The sequence below is a fragment of the Cebus imitator genome, unplaced genomic scaffold (assembly GCF_001604975.1).
Source record: "Cebus imitator isolate Cc_AM_T3 unplaced genomic scaffold, Cebus_imitator-1.0 Scaffold28, whole genome shotgun sequence".
Classification (NCBI taxonomy): domain Eukaryota; kingdom Metazoa; phylum Chordata; class Mammalia; order Primates; family Cebidae; genus Cebus; species Cebus imitator.
Window position 1 is genome coordinate 9,056,749 of NW_016107343.1, and position 10,119 is coordinate 9,066,867.

Genomic DNA, 10,119 nt, shown 5'->3' on the forward strand with positions numbered 1-10,119 from the left:
GCAGAGAGCCATGATCTTGCTACTGCACTCCAATCCAGACAACAGAGTGAGACCCTGTCCCAAAAAGTAAAGAAAAAAATTTTTTTGAGACAGAGTCTCACTCTGTCCCCCAAGCTGGAATGCAGTGGCATGATCTTGGCTCACTGCAACCTCTACCTCCCAGATTCAAGCAATTCTCCCACTTCAGCTTCCTGAGTAGCTGAGACTACAGGCACACACCACCACACCCCACTAATTTTTGTATTTTTAGTAAAGACGGGTTTTCACCATGTTGACCAGGCTGGTCTCAAACTTGTGATCTCAGGGGATCCATTCACCTCAGCCTTTAAAGTGCTGGGATTACAGGCATGACCCACTGTGCCTGGCCTCAATTTTATTAATTTCTGCTCCTGTATCTTTCTTTCTACCTATTGTGTACTTAAGTTCCCCTTTTTCCCCTGGATCATTTCCTATGAGGACTGCTGTAGCTGTATCCCACAAATTTTGTTGTTTTCATTATCATTAGTTCAAAGCATTTTTTATTTCTCATGGGATTTCCTCTTTGACTAGTGGTATGGTGGGCTTGAATTGTTACCTTACCTGAGCCAGGGCTCTGTTTCCCAGAATTACTTTCATGTGTCATTGCAGGTTAGCATGGCTACAATGGGATGGGGTACACAGGCTACAGGAGCATGAGATTTAGAAGGTAGAAATGGAGCAGTAGCCATTTTTATATGCTTGGGAAGATGGAGCAGTCCACACAAACACTATTGCAATCGGCTCACATGTTGTCAATTCATTGGCCTGAGCAGCAGCTGCAGCTCCTTTCTGATCCTCCTTCATCTTCTCCAAATTCCAGGCCTGCTGTGTGTTTAACTTCATGATGAAGGGCTCCAACCTCTGAGGCAGGACAATGCCACCTCAAACTTGAGGCTTGGAGATGGTGAAAGAAAGACAAACGGGCCAGTCTACCATCAGAGTTGTCCTGCTCAACCTTCCAAGTTTGTCCTTGCCTCCTCCACCTCACATTCATCTTTCCTTCCTGACATCCTACTCTGCAGACTTCAGATGCCAACACCAGACACAGGAAGAGTCATCTCACATAGATCATAAAGTAGCCTTCACAGTTGCCTATGGTCAAATCCCTGCTTCACTGACGGAACACTGATAAAGAATTTGGCACCGAAAGTGGTTCCAGAGATCAGAATCTTAAGAGTGTGGTCTCTCAATTGGCCCTGTGTTATCTGCAATTAGTTTTCTTACATAATGAGATTTTTAAGATAATGATCTTGTTTGCAATGGTAAAGGGGGTATTGGAAGTCCATGATGTGCACAAAAACAGCAAACAGTTATTAAATGATCACCTATAGGTACCTGTAATCTAGTGCCAATAGAAGGCAAGGCTTGAGAAGAACAACTATTTGCTGCATAGACTGTTTTAGCGGAAATAAGGTGTATGGTAAGTTTGGTTGATTGCTTCTAAGTGTCCCAATGTACTTGAGCAAAGAAAATGATGAGCTCATGACTAAATTCCCAGATTAGGTTCCTATTAAGGAACTCCAAAGCTTCTACAACTGCCCTATAATAAACTCTTGTCTCCTATAGTTGTAATGCTAAGATTTCTGAAAGCCACCTCAAAGTTTAATTCTGTAGGTAGAAAATTGAGCCTCCCAAACTTACTGAGTTTTGTGTGTTAAAATTATGTCAATGATTGGGAAGGAGTGAGACTCTGAAAATGAGCTAGGGATATGCAGGGAAATTTCTATAAAACTGGGAAGCTTGAACCTATACATTCTGTTACGCCTTCCTTGTCAAGAGAAAATTGTGTAGTAGGCAAGGTGTATTGGGGGAGCACTGTTTAGTAGAAATATGGCATATAATTAACACGGGTTCAGGTACTGGTTCTGAACTTACGTTTAAGGATTAAGCATTTCCAATATTATAAATAGCTGCCATTATTGAATATCTGTTTCTTATAATGCATTCTGCAGAGGTCTTTACATACATTGTTTCATTTAATCTTCCCCCCAAAAACTTATGGGCAAATTCTTTACCTTACAGATGAATGCACATGAGACTGGAAAGGTTAAGGTAATTTGCCCCAAATTACAGAGCAATTAAATGGCAAAATCAGAATTTGAACTCAGGTCTCAAACTCAGGTCTGTTTCATTTCATAGCCTGTGATTATGCACTAAGATACATTGCTATAATGTAAAGATGAACTGAAATAACATTTGCAAAGTGGTGGTTGCCATTGTTATTATTCATTCTAACTCTGTTAACTAAAGCCCTTTTAATGCTTTATTTTACTTCCCTTAGGTGATGAAGATCACCAAAATCTGTTCAACTATCAGTATTCTAAGCCTCTTTCTCTAGGTTAAAGCTGTGTGATTCATTCATAGGTAGCGGTGAATAACTAACATCTTAACTCTTCTTCAAGAACATTTTATGGAATCATAAAAGGTTAGACCTATCTAGGACATCAAGGATCATGAGTTCAACCATTTACTTGCAGAGGAAGAAGCGAGTTCAAAGAGAAAAGGTGAATTACTCATATGAATAGGCTGAAATAATAACTCTGTTGAGAAGGTTAAGAGAAGGACGAAACGCTAACGCAGGTGTTCACATTCCTCCTAAAGGAACTGTGCTAATGATATCATGCAGAGATACTCCAATTGTAAACTTTGTTGCAGTGCTGGAGTTGTAAAAAGTAATCACCCTTGATGAGTGTGAAATCACTTACTGGATAGTTATGGATAATCCTTGCAAAATTCCATTGTTCTAAGTACCATCCCACAGGAAATTAAGGAATCTGTTTATCAGACTTCTGAGTGAGGAGCTAGCATGAGAAGTTCCCACTCCCTTAGGGGTGCCAAGCTTCTAGCTACTTGAGTAGCAATTAAAAATTGGGTGTTTTTTTTGATAGGGAAAGACCTCTGTAAGGGCCCAAACTTAGAACTTAGTTAGGACTAAGAATGGGGACTTACGGTGGCATAGAAGTGTTTTCTCTCTTCCTCTTCCTGTTTTCCTTTTTCTCAGAAATTCAGTCCTAAAGCCATCAGGTTGGTCAGGCAAGTAAGACATCTGCATTGGTGATGGCCAAGTGGAGGACCCCAGCAGGCTGCGGAAGGCTTTGTGCTTCGTGTGCTGTTTAGTATATACATATTACATTTCAAGATAAGTACAAGTCTAAAATATAGATCTAATTGACCTTTAAACATAATGAAGGAAGAACTCATGGGGTGCCGTTTCAGATAAGGTAGTCTAGGAAGAAGCTTTTCTAAGAAGCTAACATCGGACTAGAGACTTGAATGAAGAGGAAGAGCAGGCCACATGGGCATCTGAGAGAAGAGCATTCGGGGCAGATCTTTCTCTGGTATGTCTGAGAAGGAACAAAGGGGCTGCCTCATAGGAGCTGGAGAGTTGAATGGGAGGAAGATTATAACGAGGACAAAGGTGAGAAAGGTAAGGAGGCCAGAAGGGACAAGGTGTGTTCAGGTGTCCTGGGAAATAGAAGAGTGAGCAGAGGGGCTGTGAGTGAGGGATAAAGAATGAGAGGTGTAAAATTTGAAGACAGCACTGCAAGGTTGGGTCAATCTTGGAAGCAGAGAAATCTTCTGATCTATGTCTTACTGGCAGTCAGAGTGCCTGGTCTTGGTGGTCACTGTGTAACTGTGGACAGCTAACATACCTCTTCCAGTCTTTGTACCCCACGTGTCAAAGGAAAGGCCAAATTCTCTGTCTCCTCTTTTTCTCATGAAATGGCATTTCCTATTAGACATTAAATATTTGAATGAATAATTATTGATAACTCTGTAAGACACTGTTATTAAAATTATAGTCTCTTTTAAAGGCTAGATGAAAAGTAAGTATAGATTCTTGGGGAATATTCACCGTGATGGACTCTGAAATTGCATTCTTTCCAGCGGGCTTTCCCTCCGGTCCGGTTCTGTTTTGCTGTTTTTCCTGGCTGAGGCTGAGCAGTTTCTAGGATCAGACTGTAGGTGGAGCAGTTATGCCTTTCACCCGTGTTGCAGCAATAAAAGCAGAAGCATCCGCATTTCATGTCTAGACAGACAACGTGCATGGAATCATAAAATCTTGAGACTGGTGGGATCCGGAAAGGTCGTCTACTCCCTCCCTTGTCTTTAGAAAACTGTGCTCCGAAACCAGCCTTGTGGTGATGCATCCTCCCTGCCATGTTCCTTTTAACTGTGTTTAAAGCTCCGCCATTCCATTCCTGGCTGTTTATTTTAGGCTCAACAACAACGAAACACAAAATAACAGATTTCAAATATAATCAGATATGTGCGTGTGCACACATCCCTTCTCCGTGGGACAAAATACCACCCTTGGCACTGCAGGTTCTGGGCAGTTCTTTACATTCTGATACTTTAGCACATGCCATCTTTCTCATGAAACAATCTGTTTGTCTTAGGTTAAGATTTCCTTGTATTTTAGGTCCTGATACAGAAGGGGAAAACACCAGGTAAATATCTTTACAAAAAGGCAGGATTAAACGTCAATAGGGCAAGATTTAGAAAGATGCAACTTCTCCCTAGGCCCCCAGGAAGACCCATGCCCCGTGACTTATGTCTCACCCAGAAAAATGTATATGGAAAGATTTTTCTCAAGTACATGAAACTGGTTGCGCTGGAAGTTTTTCTATGAAGTTATTGTTTTCATATCTAATCCTTTTTTTTCCCATTTGGAATTCCTGTTTGTTTGTTTGTTTGTTTGTTTTCCTTTGGGAAAAAAACTAGATATAAGAACTAATGAGGCCACATTTAGGGTTTAATAAATATTTTTTAGATGTTTAAAGGACAATGTTGGCCAGGCGTGGTGGCTCGTGTCTATAATCCCAGCACTTTGAGAGACTGAGGTGGGTGGATCACTTGAGGTCAGGAGTTTGAGACCAGCCTGGCCAACATGGCGAAACCCTATCTCTACTAAAAATACAAAAATTACCTGGGTGTGGTGGTGCATGCCTGTAATCCCAGCTACTTGGGAGGTGGAGGTGAGTCGAGACTGCGCCACTGCACTCCAGCCTGGGGGAAAGAGTGAGGCTCCATCTCAAAAAAACAAAACAAAATAAAACAAAAAAAAGATAAGTTTGTGATTATCTATTAATCATAATCTCAAAGCAGGAATTAGAGTATATGTACAAACTACTCAGCTGGTCTGAAGATAAAACAGCCAAGAGTTGTTTGAATCAGATGTTAGACACCTTTTCAATGAAACTCACATTGTGTCCTACAGCAGGAGTTCAACACAGCTGCCTCGATGTTGCACCCTTTTCCTCCACAATTTTATAGAAGAACCCACTTGTTATGAATGAACAGGCTGGTTTGGAAGCAGCAGTTGGTTAGCAAATGGGAGAATACCCAAGGGCCACCTTCCTGAAGGGATGTGAAAATTCTCGAAACATGAATGCTCAGATAATGTTAATTATCATTTAGCTAAATTATTTCAACAAATAATTTTGATTACCTGTGTAGGATAAAGCAGTAAACAGTTAAGAAGGAATATTAATAAAGTATAGTGGAAATTTTCATAGGAAATCTATGGAAGTGCTACGAGATAGTAAGTTAGCAGGAGATAACACAGACTAGGAAAAATTCTGCCCAAAGGAAGCAATACTTAACCAGAGGTCTGAAGGTGACAGGCAGGAAGGCCAGTAGAAGAGGATTCTGGGTAGAAATAGTTGGTTGAAGGAGGGTTAAGAGTGGGAAGAGTACAGAACCGTCAAAACACTGAAGGAGGTCCAGCATGGCTGGAAGGTAGAATTCTAGAAGACTGGAGAGCAAGGTGAGGCCAGATCCTGGAAAGCTTTGTTGTTCCTGTAAAGAGAGTTGGTTTTATCTTAGGAGCAATTGAAAGACCCTGAAGAGGATATTCTGTGAGGTGATGGAATCAGGTTTGTAGATGAGAAATACCATGCTGACTGTTGTGTGAATGGATGGGTGCCAGGGAAATACAGATTTGGGAGTGAGCAGGTATAGATGTGAACAAAAACCATGAAAATATGACCCAGAGAGTGTGTGCTGAGTGAGAAAAGGGACAAAGATGGAATCCTAAGGAATATGTAAAAGTCAAGAAGAATAGCAAGTAATAATGAAAGCAAGAAGGAGCCAGAGAAATGAGACAACCAGGGGAAGCTTGATTTGCAGGAACCAAGGAGAGAGACTTCTTCCAAAAGAAGGAAACTTTTCAGTGGTGACAAACGTCACCAAGAAGCCAAGGAAACAAAGGACTGAGGAGCATCTAATGCATTTAACACAGGGAGGCGATGGGTAAGCTTGATAAAACCAGCTTCAGTAGAGTGGTGGCAGCAGAAGCCAGACTACAGCAAAGAAATACAGTGACTGGTTGGGGAGGGATGGATATGGCTCTTCTGGAAGTACCGTTCCAAAGGTGGGGAGAGATAGAGTCAGTAGTGGATGATAGGAGATTGCGTATTACATAAATACGAGAAATTTGGAGGATATTTAAGAGCAATTTGGAGGATATTTAAGGATGTGGCAAGTTGAGTGGGAGGATGGAGGAAGTCCCAGATGAAGGTTATCAAGAAGGCTGGAGGGGCTGTGATTCAGAGCACACGCGTAAAGCAGTGGCCTTGGCTGGGAGGAGGGATGGGCTTCTGCATTTCTGTGCATTTCTGAGTTCAGTGGCAATGTTCTGAGAGTGTTCCTATCTGGCGACTCTCATTTTCTCTGTGAGGGTAAAAGGTACCAGGGACTATATTTTTCTACATACCAATTGCAAAAGTTTAAAATCCTTATCAAAGAGGAAGTTTTTAAAAAGTATTCATAAACTCGGGAGAGGGATAGGGAATTCCTAAAATGCATTTAAAAAAAAACAAATTTAGGCAAAAGTAGTTGATAGCCAAGACACTTATGAAAGTGGATACTCACCATGCATTCTGCCTGCAGCAACTGATGGTGGGCGCACTAAAGACCTGAATTCAAACAAAAACTGTACATCTTACTCTAATAAACATTTATGATCAAGTCTAATGGTTAGGTGAATGAAAGCAATTCACCTTCCATGTCCAGATTTAATGTTTTTCATCTGAGCAGTTGAATGAATACATAGCCACTAATTGCAGTGGGATTATATGAAAATCAGGTAGTTTAATAAACTCTATAGATCTGAACAATAGTTAACACAATAACCTGAACTTAATTAGAAGCTCAGATTAAATGCTGGCAATAAGCAAATGCTTTCTTTGTTGTCCACTTTAGGTATATACTAAATATCACAGCATGGTCCGGTAAGCATAGACACAAATAGAGTCGATATTTGAAGAAATGAGACAGAATAAATAAATCATACTCATATTCATGCCACCCTGGCAGTGGGTGGGCACAGGAAACCTTATTTCCTTGTTTTAACGTCATTATGTGGAATCCAATGTTTCGAACCATAAAGAGTTAATCCTTCTTGCCAAAACCATCTGTTTTGTAATGTTTTTGACAGAAGGGAGCACTTATCCTCTAGAAAAGGACTTACAGAGCATTAGGAGGGCTCCTCGGCGGCAGGAACCAATGTTCTCTTTGTTATAACTCAACCCACAATGTTCTGTCTTTCCAACAGAGAGAGAAGAACGGGAATGTGCTGCCTAGGATTCTACAGAAAAATCCCCCAAGTAATCATTCCAACACTCCTTCCCATCTGGGCTCCTTACGTGTCTTCTCTGCACCATTTTTTTCTTATTACTTTTCCTCTATAGCAAAGTTAGGAGTTAACTTGAAACCAACAGGTGTGTGAGGGTGCAGAAGCTCCCCTATTCTACTGGCTTCCTTTTAAATAGTATTCAGTTTTATGTATTTGTTTATTTCCGTATTTGTTTATTTTAAACTGGCCTGTTGAGGTATAGCTGATGTACAAAAAACTGAACATGCACAATTTGATGAGTTTGGACAAATGCATATACCACGAAACCATCATAACCATCAAGGTGAGAGACATATTCATCACCTCCAGGAGTTTCTTGGTGTTTCTGTTTTGCTTTTGTTCTTTTGGTGTAATTCTGAATGAACTACAGCAGCTTCAGATTTGGCGCAGCAGTCTCAGAAGCCGTACTCACATGAGTTCTATTCCAGGGACTGTCAGGAACTGACTCTAGCCCTGTGTCCCTTCATCATATGGGAGTAAGTTGTTCACAACATCAGGGAGGGAACAAACATCTACTGTCTTGGTGAAGATCACCACCCTGGTTCCTCAGGAATTGCGGGAACCTTGACTCTCAGGCCAATATTGGCTATCCTGGGACCTGCAATATCTTGACCAGTCCCATCACCTTTCCTGGCTCTATTTTAGGCCAAGACCCAAAGGCTATACAGCCAACATTGGATTTTGGTGGAAGGGCCCGCAGTGACCACACAAGGAAGCCACACTCCTACACTTCCTTCCTCCCTCGTTCTCTTGTGAAAGTCCCACTAACTACATTCTTCTTTCTGACAGGCTTGTTAAAAATCATCCTTGCCTGCTTCTGTTACCTCATTCTTCCCCCGCTTTTTTTTTTTTTTTTTTTTTTGAGACAAGATCTTGCTCTGTCACCCAGGCTGGAGTACAGTGGTGCAATCATGGCTAACTGCAGCCTTGACCTCCCAGGCTCTAGTGACCCTCCCTGCTCAGCCTCCTGAGTAACTGGGACCACAGGTACAGGCCACCATGCCTGGCTAGCCTCATTCTTCTTGACTTTCATGTATTAATTACTCAGAAATGTCAGGCTGCTTCTTCTTGGTGCACATTAGGGATGTTTTGTGTGTGTGTGTTGATGATGTATTCGAAGCAAAGATAAGTGCCGGTGTAGCTCTCTACTTCTTTCCTAGATGCCCATCCCTGTCTCTGTGTAGTGCAGCCTCAGATGATGCCATTCTCAATTGGACTGTTTATTGTAATAAGGGTTAGGCATGTGAGTTTTGGCATTGGACGGATCTGGCCTTGGATCCTGCCTGTTGCCACTAGCTAAGTTTGAAAACTTGGTCCTCATTTTCATCATTAGTAAAATGAGAATGTAATGCCAAGTATTGACGTAATGCTCTCAGTCCAGTTGTTAGTGAGAGTCTGAGATTTGATCTTTACCCATAACAGCTTTATAGGAAGGAGACCATGCTTTTTTTGCCCTGTGCTGGGTAAGATAACTGCCTTCGTAGATACTAATAGCCGAAGGTGAAAGGCATTTTCATTTCTCTTTTAAATGACAAAAGGAACCATGTTCCCAACTACCCAAATGGGATGAGCCTTAAATCAAACTGTATTTACTAGAGTTAATATATTTTTACAATCTTATTCCTAAACTTGAATATCCTAAGGTCAGATGCCACTCATCTTTAGTTAAATCAGTTGCATGAGTCTTCTTTGTAGATAGATCTAAACACAGCTAAGAAAGGCCTAGTGCTCCAAGCGTTTGTATTTTCCATAAAAGTGTCATGAATCAAAAGGAAATGCTGAACGTCACACTTCTTATTTAACCACTATTCATTAAGCTTCAACTAAGACTAAGTTGACAGCCGCTGTGCTAGATGCTGGGACTGTCGTGAGAGATGAGACGGGCCTGGGCTCTGCCCTCGTGGAGCTTAGAGTCAAGCAGAGAGAGCCCATTCACAAGAAAACGAACAAATCACATAAACGGATGTGGGCCATGAAACGAACTGCACACTGCAAGCCAGAAGAGTGACGAGGGGACCTGCTGCAGACAGTGTGGGCAGGAAGGACCTCCCTTAAGGGGCAATTTTAACTCAGAACCTAGAGGATAAGAAGCTGAGGGAAGAGGGAGGGAGACAGTGCTGCCTGGAGGGGAAACTATGGCTGAGATGGTTTGAGGTTGGAAAGGCCTGAGCGCTGAATGAATGCTACAGGAACAGAGCTACCGGAGCTTGTGGGGAGCGGGAGAGGCACTTCCTAAGAAACGAGATCCTGTTTCTCCTATTGCCTCCTTGAGTATTTCAATAATCCATTCAAAAATGCTCTTAGAAAGCACCTACCTACATGTTTGACAATTTAGAAATTAACAGGTTATTGGCCAGGCGCGGTGGCTCACGCCTGTAATCCCAGCACTTTGGGAGGCCGAGGCGGGTGGATCACGAGGTCAAGAGATCGAGACCATCCTGGTCAACACGGTGAAACCCCGT